General features: G+C 37.3%; 1 long non-coding RNA gene across 2 annotated transcripts in view; it reads left to right on the top strand.

Annotated features, from left to right (window-relative positions):
* LOC142358852 (uncharacterized) overlaps nucleotides 1–20,587 on the top strand; it is a 93,873-nt gene that overhangs the window by 51,044 nt on the left and 22,242 nt on the right. Inside the window, exons 3-5 of one of the 2 annotated variants that reach the window (XR_012761905.1) lie at nucleotides 10,505–10,630; nucleotides 12,562–12,628; nucleotides 14,526–15,692. This is a non-coding gene — a long non-coding RNA (uncharacterized LOC142358852). Of the gene's footprint in view, nucleotides 1–10,504; nucleotides 10,631–12,561; nucleotides 12,629–14,522; nucleotides 15,693–20,587 lie in introns of both variants that reach the window. The other variant, XR_012761904.1, reaches the window with a different exon arrangement.

Genomic DNA, 20,587 nt, shown 5'->3' with positions numbered 1-20,587 from the left:
GGAATGTGGAAAGAGGGACAGTCCACTTGGGAGGAATACAGGAACATTCTCAGTGCATGCAGGGATGCAACGAGGAAGGCTGAGGCCCAGCTGGTATTAAATCTGGCAAGGGATGTCAAAGACAACAAGAAGGGCTTCTTCATGTCCATCATCAGAAAACGGAAGACTAGGGAAAACATGGGGCTGCTGTTGAACAAGGTGGGTACTCTGGTGACATAGCATGCAGAGAAGGAGAACTTACTGAATGCCTTCTTTGCTTCAGTCGTTACTGCTAAGGCTGGCCCTCAGGCATCCCAGGCCCTGGAGGTAAGAGAGAAAACCTACAGAAAGGAGGATCTTCCCTGTGTTGAGGGGGGTCAGCTGAGAGATGATTTAAGCAGACTGTACCCCCATAAATCCATGGGCCTTGGTGGGATGCACCCACAAGTGCTGAGGGAGCTGGCAGATGTCATTGCTGAGCCTCTCTCCATCATCTTTGAAAGGTTCTGGAGGAGAGGAGAGGTGCCAAAGGACTGGGAGAAAGCCATTGTCACTCCAGTCTGCAAAAAGGGCAAGAAGGAGGACCCAGGGAACTACAGGCTGGTCAGCCTCACTTCCATCCCAGGAAAGGTGATGAAGCACCTCATCCTGGAGGTCATCATCAAGCAAGTGGAGGAAAAGAAGGTTATCAGGAGTAGTCAGCATGGATTCACCAAGGGAAATTGTGCTTGACCAATCTGATAGCATTTTATGATGGCATGACTGGCCGGGTAAATGAGGGGAGAGCAGTGGATGTTGTCTACCTTAAATTCAGCAAGGCTTTGGACACTGTCTCCCATACCACCCTCCTAGAGAAGCTCAGGAAGTGTGAAATAGATGAATGGACAGTGAAGTGGACTGAGAACTGGCTGAATGGCAGAGCTCAGAGGGTTGTCATCAGTGGCACTGAGTCAAGTTGGAGGCCTGTAACTAGTGGGGTTCCTCAGGGGTCAGTACTTGGCCGAGTCTTGTTCAGCTTCTTCATCGATGACGTGGATGTATAGTTAGGGGTTACCACCAGCCAGTTTGCTGATGACACAAAACTGGGAGGAGTGGTGGATACACCAGAAGTCTGTGCTGCCATTCAGCGTGACCTGGACAGGCTAGAGAATTGGTCGGAGAGGAACTCAATGAAGTTCAACATGGGCAAATGCAGGGTCCTGCACCTGGGGAGGAGCAACCTCATGCACCAGTACAGGCTTGGGGCGGACCTGCTGGAGAGCAGCTCTGTGGAGAGGGACCTGGGTGTCCTGGTGGACAACAGGTTAACCATGAGCCAGCAGTGTGCCCTTTCTGCCAAGAAGACCAATGGAATCCTGGGGTGCATTAGGACTAGTGTGGCCAGCAGGTCGAAGGAGCTTCTCCTCCCCCTCGATTCTGCCTTGGTGAGGCCCCATCAGGAGTACTTGGCCGGTTCTGGGCTCCCCACTTCAAGAAAGTTGAGGATCTACTGGAGAGAGTCGAGCGGAGGGCTATGAGGATGATGAGGGCACTGGAGCATCTCTCCTACTAGGAGAGGCTGAGGGAACTGGGCTTGTTTAGCCTGAAGAAGAGAAGGCTGCAAGGGGACCTAATAAATGCCTACAAATATCTGAAGGGTGGGTGTCAGGAAGATGAGGCCAGACTCTTTTCAGTGGTGCCCAGTGACAGCACAAGGGGCAAGGGGCACAAACTGAATCATAGCAACTTCCGTCTGAACATTAGGAAGAATTTCTTCTCTCTGAGGGCGACAGAGCACTGGAAGAGGTTGCCCAGGGAGGTAGTGGAGTCTCCTTTTCTGGAGATATTCAAGACTCGCCTGAACACTGTCCTGTGCAGCCTCCTGTAGGTGACCCTGCTTCGGCAGAGGGGTTGGACTAGGTGATCCCCAGAGGTCCCTTCCAAATCCTACCATTCTGTGATTCTGTGAAAACTCACAAGCAACTCATAGTCAAATCCAGGATACATGATGTATGCACCTTTGGTGACTCTTCAGGCACCACAAATGTATTATGCATTTGTGAATATGGCAGCTGTTATGGATGTCTGATTCTTTTGGAAATAGCAATCAGCAAAGCAGTCACAAGTAAATTTAAGTACGCCAGGCATTCTGGTTGCATTCCACAGTACTGATGCCTGATGCATTGGACTGGGGCTGCTTGTGGCTGCTGCCCTGGCCTGCCTTGCTCCCTTACTGCAGCAAGATGCTAGCCCTCTCTTTTTCAGTGAATTAATTTTAGAAAAGGTGAAAAGATTTCCAAAAAAAGATGAAATGCAATTCACATCCAATGGCAATGCAGAAGCAATGGAGTGTAGCCATGTCTGAGCCTCAAAACCACCCAAAATGAAATTGCTGTCATATTGAGATGCAGTGTACAAAACAGCAAAGATCTGTGGCATTTCCTGATTGCAACAAAAATACTAGTGCCATTTAGGAACACCCCCCCCCCCTCACGCCCTTAATAATTAACACAAAACTTATTGCAAATAACCAGATGGCAAACAACAAGTGTACTGTATACATATTGTCTTCCAAATATTTTGCTCATACATCCTGGCTGGCATGGAATGCCAGTCGTAGCATAAATATGTCATTGATAATTTGTCAGTGTGCCCTACTAATGACAGAAACTGTGACTATCAAAAATAATTTTAAAAGATTTCTTAAATAATATGTCACTTAGAAGTTCATTCAGGAGTCCTTTTTAATAAGCAACAAATACAGCACTGTTTGTGGATAATCTGTGTAATATATTGGGAAGATCCATGTGTCTAAATGAATCACACATCAGTGGATATAGTCCAGACAAGTTAAATACTTATCATGGAAACTCACTTTTCGTGAGCTTAATTTTTTTTTTGCTTTTTCCCCTCTACTATTAGCCCTTTTACTATCAGAATTAAACTCAGTCTTTGAAAAAGATGTGAGACACATCACTGTTTTCTGGTGTGGGAAAACCACATAGACTCTGATATTTTCATTAGATTAAAGACGTTTTGTGATCTTTAAAAAAAAAACCAGTTTCTGAGATTTGCTTTCATGTATTAGAAAAAAAACCTCAAAGAACAACAAAGTATGAGATACGTGAGACCAGAGCCACCCTTGCTGTGGCTTGATTGGTCTCAATTTGGTCTACACTCTGTGTATATTCATTCATGCCTGAGACTACAGGATGAGTGCAACAATAACCTGAGAAATAAAGATGAGTAATCCATTTTCACTACATACAGGGAGCTAAAGTCATCAATATGATGTTATTTTAATGAAGAAACTGAAAGCATTTTAGCTTTTAGAAAAACATCACTGTGAGTCAAATTAGTCTTTTGCAGGTAGTATTTCATTAGGCTAAGTTCTGGGTTTTTTTAAATAAAAATGCAACATTTTCTTTCTTTTGGAATGCATAGAAATACATTGAACACTCTTTGTTCAATGAAAAGATTTTCTGACTGCAATAAATACATATCAAGTATTCTGATTACTGTGACTTACAGATTAACAGTCAGCTGCTCTGGTAATTCACAGATTCTTTATTAATTAACAAGAAACCATTTCTTAAGAAATATCTGTATGCTAGAAACTATAGTGTAGTAACCATGCTTTTGCATCATGAGGGAATACCGAGGCCTTGTAACAAATACCGGTCAGTGTACTTGAATGATGACAGACACTTGTAGAGGGAAGTATAAGTGACTGTAGAGTCCAGGAGCCCCGCATTGCCAAGTTGGATTGTAAAGAACTGAGACTCAAGGGAGCGGTGAGGCAGAAAATAAAGATCTGAAGAGTAGGCTGAGCTTGGCTACTGGTCTCATTTGTGTAGAGTAGCTTAAGGTGGGAGATTAGTCAAGAAAAGAAGTGAGACTCTTCAGAATTCAAAACAAAGCTGAAGGTGAGGAAGAAATAATACAAAATAATAAAAGGAGATAATAGAGGTACAAAAGATTAAGTTATACACATAAAATCTGAAACTAGTACTTTTCTAAAATTTTGAATGTTTAATCTGTTATCCTACAAAGACATTAACTTCTTGTAATTTTATACCAAGCAGCCCCTGAAACTTAAGGTAAGAGACTTGTCACCTAACTTTTCTTACCTACAGTTAGATACTTAGTCTGTGCTAGCTAGACTCATTCTGCACTTGATGAATGGAACTCCATACTTGTGGAGAGTTGTTTAGTCCATCTGTCTCTGTCAGTTATCTTGCAATAGGTGAAATTGCTTTCTAGAAATACATTGATTATTGAGGGAGTTTAGATAAATACCTTAGAGTAGATAGCTGGTTTGCAAAGACTAGCTGGATTGACTCTTATTTTAACTGCAACTCCTGGCTTGGATTTTAAGAAAAACACAGTCAAGTTTTCTTTCCGTATTGATTTATGGAGTGCTGAGATTAAAAAAGTAGGTAAAGACTTCTGTAATAGATTGGCCTCATAATTATAGATTAATGAGGCAGAAATGAATCCTTTCAGTCTTGTCTATAAAAAAAAAAGCAAGATGGAAAAGATGGCTTAGAAGTACAATGAGCTGCTTCTGCCCAGGGCTGGAAGTATGCATTTGTTACACAGTGTCTCTTAGTAAGGAATAACAAGAATTAATTTGTTTTGTGAATTGATCGTGTATTTAATTTAGAAATAAATTGCAAATAAGAAATCACCAGGGAAAAAATATTATCTAGCAGCAATCTGGTTTGAAATGACTGAATTGAGTGGCAAAAAGTTTATTGACTTACTTGGAAGGTTAAGTTTCAGGTTTCAAATAATGTAGAAACTATTCTTCTAATTAAAGGATGAATGATAGAGATGGAATTAATTTTTCACGGTGAAAACAAAGTTCCAGTATTCATAGAACTTTTGGATTACATAGTTCTGGAAATAGCTTTTTCAGCTGTCTGGATCTGAAAAATTGCGGAGTTTTCATCCTTCACTTCTCTTCACACATGTGTCATGCTAGAAGCAGTAGAGTAAGCATTCAAGGCAATATGTTTGTGACTAAAGTTACCCAAAGAAATGAGGAAAAGAATTACTTATACATGGCAAAAGCTGAATGAAAGGGCAATTACACATATTTCTGGAGTCTCTTTTAAGTGTAGTTTGACAGAGAAAACATAAAATGAGAATTTCTGTCAGATGAATTGGAAAAATATATTCATATGATTCTCTGTGCTGTATGTTTAGTTTGTTTTTTTTCTTGACACAAAAGCCAATTCATTAAATTCTGCTGATCCCAATAAAATTGCACAAGCAGGAAATAAAGCTGAAGTATACCATACAGCTTGTTATAAATTTTCTGAGTATTTCTTCCAGAGAAATAAAACAACTTCGTTTCCAAGAATCCTTTGCAGGGAAGGGTAAGTTTACTTTGGAGATATTCTATGAAGAAGGGGGTGAATAAAAGCCAAGGGAATGGTAATACAGGCTGTAAAGCAAAAGCAAAACCCTAAAAGCAAGTGCCATACCTTAATGAAAGACCACTATGGTTAATCATCATAATCTTTTACTAAGAGAGAATAGCTTGACCTCAACAATACTAATGGGAGTGAAGAGCTTGCTCTTTTTGTGGTGGTTTTTTTTTTTTTTTTTTTTTTTTTTTTTTACGTTTAAGGAAAACTGGAGCTGAGGAGGTGGGGATTTTTAGATAGAAAGTCACTAGTTATTTACTTTTGCAAAATTTGTTTTCTCTTTTTTCTAGAAATTCATCTACAGCTCTCTGTTTCTTAACCATCTCTAGTAAGCTTTCTTAAAAAAGCTTAAAATACTGTGGTTTTATCTTTCTTTTGAATTGTAATGATAAAGACACATATAAGATGATTTGTTCTATATAAAGATAAGATTTTACAGCAACTAACTGCTTCTGAAGAGTAGATTCACATAGTATAGAACTTTATTGTGCTTTAAGAAACCTTGACAGTTCTTTCCTTTTTTTTTCAGATTCAGATTCAGATTCATAACATTTTTAGTGTTGTACTAATATTCCCAGTTATACAATCAGACATGTATATATATAAACATCTGGATGGAGCCACTGTAATTGGCTCTATAATCTTTTCTGCCACTAAACGTTACAGAAATTTAAAAAGGGACAGCTAATTACTTGTATGTCAAAAGAATAAAAAATACAATTTTAGTGGATACGTAAAACTTCATATATTCATAACTATCAGGTTTAACTCTGAGGTCATCTTCTTTGAACATTTGGGGATAGATTAAAACCCAAATCCATTAAGTTATTTCGTAGCTATTCTGTTACAGATCTTCTTGAAAGTCTTAGTAGGGTGTCCTATAACTTATCTCAGCCCTGTATGTGCTCATTATTTAATGGCAATTTTGGAGCTATCCCTTAGGCAGCACAATTGCTGACCAACGTAAAAGATGAAATAAACTGAAAGGAAATTAAACTCACTTATATAAAGCTTCAGAATTGTGTGCAGAGCTCAGAATCACTGTGGGGAATTTCCCAGGAGGCAAATATCTTTCCCAGTTAATGAAAATAGTTTTGACGACTGAAAGTTGAAGATAAAAAGGTTTACAAAGAAAAAAATAAGTAAATAGCTTAATAAAGATACTTGGTGTAACAATTACACAAATATTTTAATGCAGAAAGGGGTATTGTGCTATAACACTAAAACCAGTAGAGCACTTTTCTAAAGTTCTTCTAGAACAGTCTTTTAAATTATTGATATTTTAATGCATTAAAAAGTCAAAGATATTTATGGTTGCTGGATGCTGGATTCTTTCAGAAAGTCTCTGGAGAATTGAGGGATATTTTGAAGTACAGCAAGAGTACACTTTCTGCTTGAAAATCAATGACAAGTTAGACCTAACAACTTCCACAAAAATAAGATAAAATGTTCTGTGCTGTTCTGCAGGCAAAAGGAAGGCATTTTTTCTACCCAAACTCTAATTTCTTCACTTTTTCCTTAAGCCTAAAATCAGTAAAACCCTACTTGTTCCCAACCCATTTCATACTGATATGCTGCTAGTCCACCCATTCACTTGCCTTTACAGGATTTTGCTGGGATTGCTCAAGGATGTCCTAACATCGTGTTTTCCTCACCAGCAGTGGTTATCACGCACAACATGCAGGCAGTAGCACTGTGGAGCCTGGCCAGAGAGGCAGCAGGTATTGCAACTATTATACTGGGCTGGGGACACCTATTACTTCTAGCCCTTTAGATCACTTTTCCTGACTTCTGGAGACCACTAGTGGATTTATAGTGTCAAAGACAAGCAGAAAAGAATTGCATACTTTCTCCTTCCCAATTTCTGTGTACAGAGGTGGACATAAAAAGCATATTTCTTACTGTCTTAATATTGTAATGAAATTTCCATGGTCTTTTCCCAAAGACATTAAGCAATAGTAGTCTCTGGAAAGCTGTCAATGGGATTACCAGGAGTCTTCCCTCAGCCTTTCCAGATGATTCATTTTATGGGCCATTCGATATCTTTGTGTTGAATACAGCTGAAAACCATAGTTGTGCCTATAAAAGTAGACTTTATTGTATTTTCTTTTAAAAATATGGCAATTTGTTGTTGTGGTCATTCCCTAACGGTGAAAGACAATACTGTAGCTATATTAGGGGGAGTATCTTCTTTTAAACCCAAACTACATACCACAGACTACTCTGGGAGTTCGCTACTGCAGTGAAATTCTTTCCTATTTTATGCAATGTGTATCCAGGTGTGTCCATACCTATGTTGAAATGTTGATAAATGAAATAAATAAATTGAAAATGGCTACTTTAGAAGTAAAACAGCCCTCATCTTCACAAAAAATAAAGAAAAATACATGTCATACCAGAGTAATTTTTTTTTTTCACTTTTGTTTACTGGGGACTGTGTTGATGAGAAAATAGCTCTTTTGGTGATATCACAATTTGTGTTGATTTGTCAAAGTAAGGGATGGTTTTTCATTGCAGCAAGTAGTGAAAAATGAACATTGGATTTTAGTGGAGGTTGACTTGCCTAGTAATCTGGTAGTATTGTTTTTGGGTACCATTAAAATGGTATATAAAAAAAAATCCAAGTATTTCCTAAAGATAAATAAATACACACATACACACAGACACAGACACCACCCCCTCCCACCCTTCTTCAACCCCCACCCCCCTTTTCCCATGCAGCTTTCTTTGAACAGAATTGTCTTTGTCTGACACAGGAGTTCTGTCTCTTTCTCATACTTGGTCCATCACAGAATCTCAATGCATAAAGCGTCAAATGAGGCTATTACTCCTTTACTGCTGTCGTGGAGTGGATGGCTTTTGGAATGAAATATTACTTATAAATGAAAAAATGTTTCCTCTAATATCTGTGAGAATTAGAAATGCCTCATTACCTCTGCTTGTGTAAAACAGTTCAGTAATTCAGCATTTTTTCAGTAGTTCAACACCTACAATTTAGTAAAATGGAATTGCAATAAATAAAATTTTACAGTCATAATTGTTAGTTTATGAAGTAGATCAGTACGAATATAATATGAAAAATATATATGTATATGCTCAATGAATGAATGTTTTTTCACCTTACAGAATTTCTTATTCTCAAAATTGCATTTAGTCATGCTTTTCATTGGAAGTGTATGTCCCTGAAAACCTACCTATGAAACCAGGAGCATATTGGAAATTCTCAGAGCGTGCTGATGAAGAAACAAACTTAATAAAGGCAAAGACCTCTAGAAAGTATTGCTACAATATTTATGGTGATCTCAGTAGATCATGGCAAGAGCTGCAAGCAGAGAACACTGTTATAAAGAGTTTATTACCCAGAGCAAGTATCTCCTAATCTAGGCAGCAAATGTGTTGACTAAAGCAATTCTCTTTCCCAAACTTACTTACTATTGCCTAAGTTCCAGTGTGTTTAATGGGACTCACTTCATCATTCTCTTCTCTGATGACAGGAATGAATTGCAGCCAAGTTTCATCATGCATTATGACACCACGTGTCCCCAGACTATCAGAGTTATTAGAGTATTAAAGAATCTTAGTCCATAAAGTGTAAAACAAATCCTAAAACTACAGGTATTGCAAAAAAAAAAAAATCAACAAAACCTTCCTATGTTCCTTATGTCTCTCTCTGGCATAAATATTGTGATATTCTCTAACAGGCAGATGCCCAGGATTGTACATGCAGAGATCTGCTATAGAAATATATTTTACATGTTATTTCTGTTACTTGAAAATTTATGTTAAATAACTGCTTGTGCTTTTTATGTTGAGTGCTAACTGTAGTCGACAGGAATAATGTAGTACTATTCTTTCTCAAGCTAAAGAAAAAATAGAATCTTTTTCTGGTAATTTTAAATAGATTATGACTTTATGGAACTCTTAAAATCTTCTTTGCAGCTGTGCCTCACTACATACATTTTTTTTCCAAAAACTCTTCAGCTACATGGTTTCTATCATATACAGTTATTTTAAAGATAAAGTTTTAAATGCTTACTAGTACAAAGTAATTTAAAAGCAACTTCTAAAGTTGAAAAAGCATGAATAAAAATGTATTTCTGGAAGAGCAATGGTGAAACTCAGAGAGAGTTTAAAGAAGAAAATTTACATCTATTTTCTTTTTAGTGTCTTAGTTGATTCTGTTTACCCTTAAGGTACCTAGAAGTCCCAAACTTAGAGTGTTTAAGAAATGATATCTAAAAAATTTAGTGAAATGTATCAGGTCAGAACGCTTCCTCTAGTGCTTAGAAGTGAAGTTACTGTTCACCAAGGAGATTCTCTCCGGTATCCTCTGATTTAGGACTAGAGGGCAAAAATGGGCAGGGTGTCCGAGACTACTCAGAAGCAGGGCACTAGCCCTGCTGTCTGTTGCCTTCTGGCTGCAGAGACAGCTTGCAGCTGGTAGGAGAAGTGAAAAAAGGTGGATCGCTTTGGGCAGATCAGGACGTGAGGACAGAGGATGAAGGAATATGTGCTACTCTCCTTAGTAACTGCGCTTTGTACTGATTAAGAAGCAGAAATGCTTGCCTGTAACAAGAAGAATGAAAATTTTCAAACTTCTTTTGATTAGCAAATACACACATTCACATGAGTTTCATTCATTTTTTGGTAAATAACAAATTACAAAAAGAAAATATTTGTGCAATAGAGAAGTAAATGTTAGCAAGGAACTCAAAACCAGTTTCCTTATTACATGTCTTTGCCTTTATATATCCCAGAGCTCCTACTCCAGAGTTAATATATCTTCTATGTAAATGTTATTTAAGAATACATAAGCATTGTTTAAATTATTTTGGTTTACCCAAGGGTAATTTAATTTTTTTCTGTACTAACAATTTTTTTGCATCGCTTGCATCTGACTGGGAGAAAATAATAAAAGTTATTCTGGAGTGTGAAGAATAAAATTTTGTGTAAAGTTATGTTTAATTGTTACTAACAAGAAAAACTTCTGTCTTATGCCCCTGTAAACATATGGAACAATGTGCAGAAAGGGGAACATAACTGTATTTTGTGTCATCTTACACAATATCCCAGTTACAGCAGTGTTTATTCAGTGTGCTTTCTCTCCAAAGGTCCATTTTCTTCTGAAGGAATTTTGTATGTTATCACCGGAAAAAAAAAAAAAGCAACTCGATGTTTTCTTCTTCCTGTAACTACATTTTTTACTGCTTCTGTGGCATCTTGACTGTAAAAGATTGGTAAGTACATCTAATTAGAAAACATTAAAATGCTGTGACTCAGAAAAATAATGAAACTTGATTACATTTTATGCAAGACATAAAATCTCAAAACTATTTTTTACAGTTTAGATTGGTTTGTAACCTGATCTACAAGGAAATGGCAAGGTTTTGAATGTTTAAGAGTATTTGTTTCCCTAGAGTATTTTAATATATTTTGCTGAGACTGATTATTAAATACAAAGCTTCTTTTATCAAGGAGAGAGTTTAGTTTTATTTTTTATTACTTTAATTTACTTCTAAATATGTTTTATGGCTCACCTTTTTGTGGTAATATACATCAAATGGACTGTGTTAAAGTGAAAGCTGAATATTAGAAAACAGCCTTGATAAATTAAAATATAATTTTTTTTCTAATTTACCTTGCAATAGCTTTTTAAAAAAACAAAACTAAAGACCTTTTACACTTTTATTAACTCAACCACCAAGAAGCTGTAATAAAGAGCTTTTACTCTTTATTACAGAATTAGGTTTTTCGTATCATTGTTCTGGAATAAATGTTCATTGCAGTTATAGTCCAGTTCACAAAGAGACTTACTTTCTGCCAGCAGTTCACTCAAACATATACAGTTTTATAGGAGAGCACAGGGAGACATTACACACAAATCGAATTGTGCAATAAACACCATGTAGGCTATGGGAATTTTGTAGATGAAGGAGGAAAGCATGGCTTACATAAAAACATAAGATGATTTAAATGGTAAATTTTGTACGTAGGATAAGTAAACAAAAAATTGAATTCCGAAAGATTCAGGCTTAATATTTGTATATCACACAACCATAATCCATGCCAGACCATAGGTATGTTACGAAAACGTCCTGACTCATCTGCCTAAAGCTCAGATACCATTGGCAGACAAACATCTGTTCTAGGCTGAAGACTGATGCACTATATGTCAACTGTAATCAGACCCAATTACTAACAGTGTAATTATCCTGATTGTGAAAACAAAAATGTTTAATTATACAAAAAACTTTCTAGATTTTTATAGTTACGTATTGAAAACTCCTCAAGATATAATATTTTGACTTGAAGCCTACACTCAACTCCACTGACAATAAATTATATGTACTGGAAAAGTAAGATTGGCACACATTAAAGAGATGACCCTTTATCAATATCTCAAAGGAAAATGAGTGGGTGCTAGTTTTCCAGAAGGATTCAAAACCACATCAGTAGGTGATCTCCTTTGCAATGGGATGCAGACTTTCAAAAGAGGTACATACCACTTGCTGTTGTAAAACCGAGTTCAGCATTCACTGCATGACACTCAAATGAAAAATATGGCCACTCACTGTGGTGTGATGCTTTAACAAATTCCAGCACACTTTTTTTACTTTTTATATATTTATCCAAATGTATTGCATTCTTTCATGCAATAAATTTAACTTTAAATGTCAAAATTTTCTTCCTAGACTGTGAAAGCGTACATGTACGTTGCTGTGTGAGTACACAGTAAAACCCTGTCCCCAGAGTGTGCCCGGTTTTCTGGCTCTACCTTCTCTGTATAGCCGCAGTATAGATCTGTTCTCATTATACAAAGTCCCACATCCGTGGGAAGACAGTGCTGCTCACAGTAGCAGTGCAACAACTGTGGGGTAGCTGAGGACCCCAGCTCAGACAAGCTGAGAAAGTTCTTCAGAGATCTGTGGTGTGACTCCCTGGCATTAGTGTGGATTCTATCACTTGTTGACGTGTTCAAGTATTTTCTGCACATATTAGTAGATGAACATCCTTTCTTGCAAACTGTTCCTAATTCTAGGCCATAAGAATAACAACTTCTGTGATGTGTACAATGTAACTCCGAATGGCAGGATTTTTTTGTAGGCAAGCTCACAATTCTGATGGCTTGTGATGTTTTCTTTGATTTATTTTTAACTTACCTTCACAGTATCCTTCTCGTACTTCTAAGTCAGAGTCCTGGGGCAGATCAGGCAATTCCCAGAAACTTCTTTCAGGTGAGGTAACATTTCATTCTTTCTTTGCTGAATATTTACTAGGGACAGAACTCTAATTGTCTTACCTGATTTACAATGTTGATACCTTAAGTAATCCATGAAGAAACTTATCTTTTGTCTTGTGTCTCCTGATCCTTCCTAGTGTGCAAAGGCCATTAATAACTTAAAGTGTTCTCCATTGTTATATGGCATTGATGCTAATAGCTAGATATTTTTTCTCCAATTTGACAAAAATTTGGATGAACTGAAAACAATCCAGAATAGGTCATGCCTGAATTTTAAACAAAGGCTGAACAGGGAATAATTTATCTTTATAAATGTTTTTGAATTGTCACCACTCTGAAGTGTTCCCGAGGGATAGTTTTCTCTCTTGAATGTTCTAGATAATTTACAGGCTCCAATTGCCTCTTGTATTATACAAAGCTCCCTCACATTCCCCGTTAATAAACTTTGAAAGTGTGAAGTTTTTCAATACCAGGGCTAGATGAACACTCATCCCTAAGGTGAGAATACACAGCTCCAGTCTCGCTGGGTGCCAGCTCCACATCTATTTTGGACTTGATCCAGTGACTAGCGTGTGCTGCTTGATCTATTGGGCCAGAGCAAAGAAGCGTATCTAAAGAAACCACGAAAGATATTTTACTTCTCTTGAATAATTAGCCTGAGAGTGCTAATTGGGGAACAGACTCTGAAATAGAGCTTTTCCCTGTAAATAACGGAAAGAGAATGAAAGAAGGCTAATGAAAGTGGTTAAGAATCCAGCTGGAGTACCACATTCATCTCTGGGGCCCCCAACATGAGAAGGACATAGACCTGTTGGAGTGGGTCCAGAGGAAGGCCACGAAGATGATAGTGGGCTGGAGCATCCCTCCCATGAAGACAGGCGGAGAGAGTTGGGGCTGTTCAGCCTGAAGAAGAGAAGGCTCTGGCGAGATCTTGTAGCAGCCTTCCAGTACCTGAACGGGCCTACAGGAAAGCTGGAGGGGCACTTTTTACAAGGGCATGCAGAGATAGCACAAGTGGTAATGGCTTTAAACTGAAAGGGGCTAGATTCAGATTAAATATAAGGAAGAAGTTCTTTACTGTGAGGGTTGTAAGGCACTGGAACAGGTTGCCCAGAGAAGTGGTTGATGCCCCCTCCCTGGAAGTGTTCAAGGCCAGGTTGAACGAGGTTTTGAGCGACCTTTTCTAGTGGAAGGTGGTCCCTACCTGTGGTAGTGGGGCTTGGAACTATATGATCTTGAAGGTTCCTTCCAACCCCAAAGATTCTATGATTGTATGATATGATTCTATGATAATTTTGCATTTGTTTGTACAAAGCTGTATACATACCTTCAGAGGAAAATTCCAGGAAAATGCACTGGCTTAAGAGGTAGTGAAATATTGAAGTGATCATCCAGCAGCGCTCAAAATTTTTTCAATTTTTGGGTGAAGTCCAAGAAGATGAGCTCTTTCAGCTGAAATCATCACCCCTAGGAAAGTCCCTCAACACTTCGCAAGTTCAGTCTTGATTGGAGTATTTATCACATTTACCCAAAACCTTGCTTTGTGAGCAACATCTGTACTACAAGCAGTCAATATTGGCAAATACAAATTTTATTCCAAAAGTGAAAGTGATTTTGTCCAATATAAGATGAAAATCAGTTTATTAGAAATGTTGTTATAATACTTATTTAGTCATTTCATTTTCATAGAAAGAAATATTCCTGTGTAGTTCTATTATCTTTTAATGAACGTGTTTTACCAGTTGAAAATGTTTTAAATTAAGTACTTTTTAATTGAAAGTTTAATTCATATTCAGTGTTCCATTCAAATAGTATTAATAATATGAAGTAGTTTCACTTACAGACCTTAATTCAGAACATGATTATCTTCTCCCTTGTTTTCTGGCCAGAAGGACTACACCAACATGAATGAATGCAATTCAGCACTGGAACAGGTTGCCCAGAGAGGCTGTGGATTGTCCTTCTCTGGAGATATTCAAGACCTGACTGGACAAGGTCCTGTGTGACCTGCTGTAGGTGACCCTGCTTTGGCAGGGTGGTTGGACTACATGATCCCCAGAGGTCCCTTCCAACCTCTACCACTCTGTGATTCTGTGAACTAGTTTGTGAGTAGATAATATTTTCTGTTCCTGGAACCATGACCCATATTTGTGTAAAACAATCTGGGGAAATGCAATAATAAGTATTGCTGTGACTTTTTATCAAGTATTTTAAAAATGTGATTGTTTTACCGTCCTTGGCCTGACTACTGCAAAGTTTTCTATATGATTGCTGGCAAAGATATTTTTGAAAATGACATACTGGGAATGTCTACATAAAATAGACTTTTATACATGAAGATTAAGAGCTCCCATTGGAAATCTTCATCAAAGAACTACAAATATCCTAAAGATCTAATACACTGTCAGTGTTTAGACAGAAAGATGAACTTCGAAATATTTCAGTGAAAAAAATGGATCTACAGTGTAATTACGGGCTGTGGTCAAATTAGTCACTTAGATCTCTTCCGGTGTACGCTCTGAAAAATAGTTGACTGCAGGCTAAGAAAGGAGGACCAATAAAGGGTATACCTGATGGCTGCCAAAAGATCCCAGAAAACATCCCAGCTCAGGAGTTGGAGTAATGAAGAGGAACTCACAAAATCTGCCATTTTTGTTGGAAAGCCATCATTAAGTTGACTTGCTTGAAAACATTACGGATTTGGGAAGGAAAGTTGAGAAGGAAACATTATGCTAGGACTAACTTGTATTTTGAAAAAGGGAAAATATTTGGCACAAGGAACAATTTCTTTGAAGTGTAGCACGATACATTGACAACATAATGTGGAGAAAAACAAACTCTTTACCTATGGCTTTCTCTTTCACTTGAACTCATTGCTCTATGTACTTGGTGACTGTAGAAGACATGAGGAGGCAGTAGCAGAATTTCTATTAACCTAGACTTCTCTGCATGAGCCATAGGGTAATTTTGTCTTTTCTGCAAATTGTGAGCTTCTTATTCAGAGACATGAGGAAATTTGGCAATCTATTTCCTCCTTTGTGGCTGCAACAGGACAACAGGTATGCACTATTCTCCTATGGCGTACTGCATTCCAGATACTTTTGCTTCCCGTCTTCAACCCTTTTTTTCAGGTTGCTGTTCTTTCTAGACAAGGTATCAGCATACCTTTGTTCTGAAATACCTCTGAATCCCTCAAGAAAGTTTGTACTGTGACTCTGTTTTTGCTACTCCCTGAAGTTGGACATAGAGAGTCTGCAGACTGCAGCAAGAAACAGCAGATCGAAGACGCGCTTTTGGCTCCTAAAAGTAGCCTCCCACATCTATAAGCTGTTTACCTGTAAACATGAAGAATTTGTTTCTTACTTGACAGTGTGACTGCTCCTGTCCTACATTTGTGCACACAGACCTACATATGTGTGTGTGTGTGTATATATAGGTGTATGTGTATGTGTACATATACATACACATATATATGATTTTCACATTGTTGCAGTCAACAGCCTCCTCTTTCAGCTGCTTTAATTAGTTGTGTGATGTTTTTTCTGATATACTCTATTCCAGGCCTGAAAGTATACAATTAACGCGGGACCTTAATACAATGTCAAATATATTACAATGTACTTATTTTTCGAGCCGTACAATTAAAAGGGATTTAACAGCGTTGTGGCCTACATTTGCTATCCTTACTCGTTATTGAGGCTGCAGTCATGCAGCCTATTCACTGGAGGTTATAGGGAAGGAGGGACATAGCAGAGTAAGTCCTCAGATCTGGGAGAATGGTTGCCCTTAGGACATACTCTACTCTAATGTGGTGAAGAAGAAATATAAAATAATGTCAAGTAAAAGAAAAAGCAACAGCTCCTTGGGTGTTTAAATCAAGAGATTAGACATGACAAAATACCCTCTAGGAGTACGTTCATCTTTGATCTTTCTCAGACCCTGGGCTGCTTCTCCTTTTCTCTTGTTAAACTGCAAATAAGCAAAATCAATGGACTTCTTATTATCAGCTCAGTTCCAGGGTACAGTAATAAATGCTAAACAATTCCCAGCATGTACATTACTATGTTGACTGGAGGGAAAACTATAGTTATAATATTTTTCACATGAGCCTGCAGACAGAGGCCAACTGCTCAGTACATATAGGACTGCTTTTGGGAGCATATAGAGCTGCATGGGGGCTTTTTTGCCTTGGAACAAGTCACAGTGGTTTCTGTGATCTCTTCTGCTTCATGGGATTAGCTCAGCTGATTGAGGGAACCAGAAAAGCACTACGGAACTACCCAGGTTGCTCCTAAGCAATACAATTCAGAAGTGAAACAAGGCAAGACCCTGGAGAGAGGTAAAATGAGGCAAGACCTTGGATTGCAATGAGAAGCAGCAGGAGGGAGAAAGGCAAATTGCATACCAAAACAGTTAAATCACAAAAGAATGTGCCTGGCTTTGAAAATGTCACTCCAAGATTTAGACAATCATTAAGAGCAAAAGTAGTGTTTAGTTTTTAGTTTTTTCAATAGGAAGTTTTATACGTTTAGTTGAAAATAGAGCCTCCTGTACCTACTCACTAACTTCACTTTCATAAAACACTGTAGAAATCCTCTTCTGCTTGTTCCCTGGAGTCAGGGATCCTCACAGAGAGTTAATGTTCTGTATTGCAAAAGTATAGACATACCTTTAGAATAAATAATATACTGTTGGTTTCCTTATTCTGAAACAGACAGTGTGATGAAATACATAGTAAAAGATAAGCATAAATGTAAAGTACATAGTATTTTATAATACATGTAATAAAAATAAGTGAAGTTTTCTTTTCAATTGCAGCACTGTTGCTGAAGGAATTTAAACGCAACTTCATCTTACATATATGTTGTACAAAATCCACTCATTTGCTTTCCTTTCTGACATTCAATAATTTTATATTTGCAAAGGTGATCTCCCACCAAGGCTTTGTGTACTTCAGATTTTGCTTGGTTACATAGTACTCTTGTTCTCTGTAGGTACTCCACTAACACTATATGATGATAAAGTCAGTAACACAGAGATAAAAGATTACAGCTTGATAGTACCCTAGATTAATGGTTATGTGTTGCATTAGAGCATTTAATGAGTAGTAGCACTAAAGATTGTTACTGAATCTGAGGACAGATTTTTTGTTAACTATAACATAAAAAACATAACTTAAAAACTAAAACAACAAAGGCGTGTGTTTGTGTGACTGACATAAATTTCTTACTGTGCCCTTCACAAAAATAGAAAACATTGACTAATACAGCAATTAGAGGTACTGCTTTCATCAGATGACTAAGATTTGTAGTTATGTCTTTTAAGGCTGCAATCCAACAAATCACTTAAGAGTGTGGTGAAAGTTAAGCTCATGCTTAAGAGCTTTTCTGGATCAGAGCCTGAGATATGAATACTTGCATCTCATGACTCAGAAACTTAAGTTAATTTTCTTAAGAGCTGTTAGGAATTGACTGGCATGAGTTACTCCCTTTATCCTAAACAGCAGTTCCTGACTACTGTGGGAGAAAGGATATTGTGCTTGGTTAGGTAGATAATTTGATATAGTGTCGTGTATCTGATGCTGTTCATAAGATAAAACTTCATGTATCCCGGTGCAGTGTGGCTCTCAACAGCTTGTAGAATAGCTCAGTATCTTAGCTGAGACTTTGGCAATACATAATCATAATGACAGTAAGTTAAATGTAAATATTAAAGGAAGAAAGAAAACGCAGAGGTTTTCCAATCAAGTGTTTGTCCAGCTGTTGTATGTAAATTCCTGTTAGACTGAGGAAATTTATTTTGTTTCACTAGTAGTATGGGATTGCACTTTAATATTTCCATTTTCACACACTTACTAATGGGAGCTTCAGGAGAAAACTGTGTTTCTATTGAACTTAAAAACAAAGTCTCTCTGAATTTAATTGGGCATGTTTTCACCTTGAGAACTTTTATTCTCATGCTTCTTTTCTAATTTAAAAATAGAATAAATGATTGTCTCAAGGAGAACTAAAATGTGACACTAAAATCCAATATGGAATCTATATTCCAGGGAACTGAAAAAAACTTACATTTCTTTCTCCCTTTCATGATTTCCCCACTCTTCAAATTCTCATTTTCAAAAGCCTGAAAAGAAGAAATTAGCAGCATGAGCTGGATATCATCAGAAAGGCAGGAATTTCAGAGCTACACAGGCACTACAGAAAAAAATTTTTATCCTCTGCTGTGTGCAGTCTAGTTTTAAATATTGAGTTTAGTTCCAGATAGCTCCAAATCTAATAGTGCTAAATATTTGGTCAATAGTAAATCACTCAGGTGATACTTACTCCATTTCTGACAGACAATTCCACATGCATATCAGCCTGATTAAATTTTCGCTCTAAGGTACTGTATAATTTCTCTTTTATCACCTTCTTCATATTCATATTCATGTTTGAATACATCACCCTGGAGAAAGCTTAAAATTAGGAGGTTTCATTCTTTTTTTTCCTTGGTGCTTCTCAAATCTGTATGTATAAAGATGTTTTAATAACTCCTGATGAATCAACTACACTGGGGTTTAATTACTGTGATTTCTTTTTCCTGAATTCCAGTCAATCACTTTCTGCTATGCTGTTGTACAGACTTGAAGACTGTAGGGTACATTTTCATTTTTTAAAGAGATGCTTCTGAAAATGCTGCCAAAATTTACCTTAGCTTCTGCCTATGCAAAACAGAATGAAAAATATCTGTTTTTGTTGTTACTAAATCAAAGTGACATTCATAGAACATCCTATTCTTGGCTAACACTCAGGGAATTTTTTGCATGAATAAACCAAGCAGTGCTATTTTTGTACCATTTAAATTGACATACACCTAGAAAGAGTTATTACTTGTTAGTACACTGTGCCTCAAATGTCAATTTCCCTTTTACATGCAAATGGAAGGTAAATCACGTTATGCCACTTTGCTGAGAGCAAGGAATGTTTAAAATAATAAAGTCAATATAGCATGATACTTTCCCTTCCATCAGCTCTGATGTCTTGTTAAATACTATGTTATTGTGTTATAGGTCCCAAGATTAAATGATTGACATACGAATAATTTTTACTTTGACCCCAGAAAAATTGGAAAATGACAGGCTTGTCTAAAGCAGTTAGCTTCAGAACAGTAGGAGCTGTAAAATAGTCTAAAAATATTTAACGATGCCTCTTCATATGCAACGCAACTCAGGAATGCTGTGATGTGGTCCTGTACTATGAATTATGGTTAAATGTACCATTAATGAGGCATGCATTTTTGCCATGAAAACTGACAGTAATGTAGGGGCCCAGTATTTAAAAACTGTATTTTAATACAGTGGTATTTATCACTAAAACCCAAATACATATCAACAGTTTGTTGTGTGATACTTTTTCCTGACAGTTATAAATAATAGTAATGTCTAGGACCCCAATTTTGTGACAGGCCTTAGAAAACAGATCCTGTACAGGGTGCTGAACGCTATGTGTGTTTTGGGTTATAACAGGGCATTATTGTAGATGACAAGCAACCCTGCCTTTCCTAGTGTGTTCCTTTCGGATGTTCTTCTCTTCACAGGGCATGAATAGTGTCAACAGATCAAATGGAATTGCCTAAAGGAGAAGCAGAGGTCAGACCAATGGCTGGCTATTTCTCTTCAAGGACTCTTATGCCCAGTTGTTTCAAACTGGAAAAATGTGTTTTCCAGGCATGATGATAAAGAGCATTTTCTGGATTTAGTGCAACATGCTTCTAATTACATAACGTACAAGGATTTAGAGGATCAAATCATCACAGATTTGCTTTTCCAAGTTACATTCTTAAATCAGCTTTGCAATAGATTTATATTGCCTGTGGATATGAAGCAGCAGAGTAAAACTAAGCTCCCTTGATTTCCAAACCATCATCATTTAAAGAGCTATAATTCATATTTAATGAAGAAGAAATGGTAGAAAAA

Source organism: Opisthocomus hoazin, chromosome Z, assembly GCF_030867145.1.
Source record: "Opisthocomus hoazin isolate bOpiHoa1 chromosome Z, bOpiHoa1.hap1, whole genome shotgun sequence".
In the NCBI taxonomy this organism is placed as follows: Eukaryota; Metazoa; Chordata; class Aves; order Opisthocomiformes; family Opisthocomidae; genus Opisthocomus; species Opisthocomus hoazin.
The sequence above is the reverse complement of the archived record's forward strand: the minus strand, read 5'-3'. Positions and strand labels throughout refer to the sequence as shown.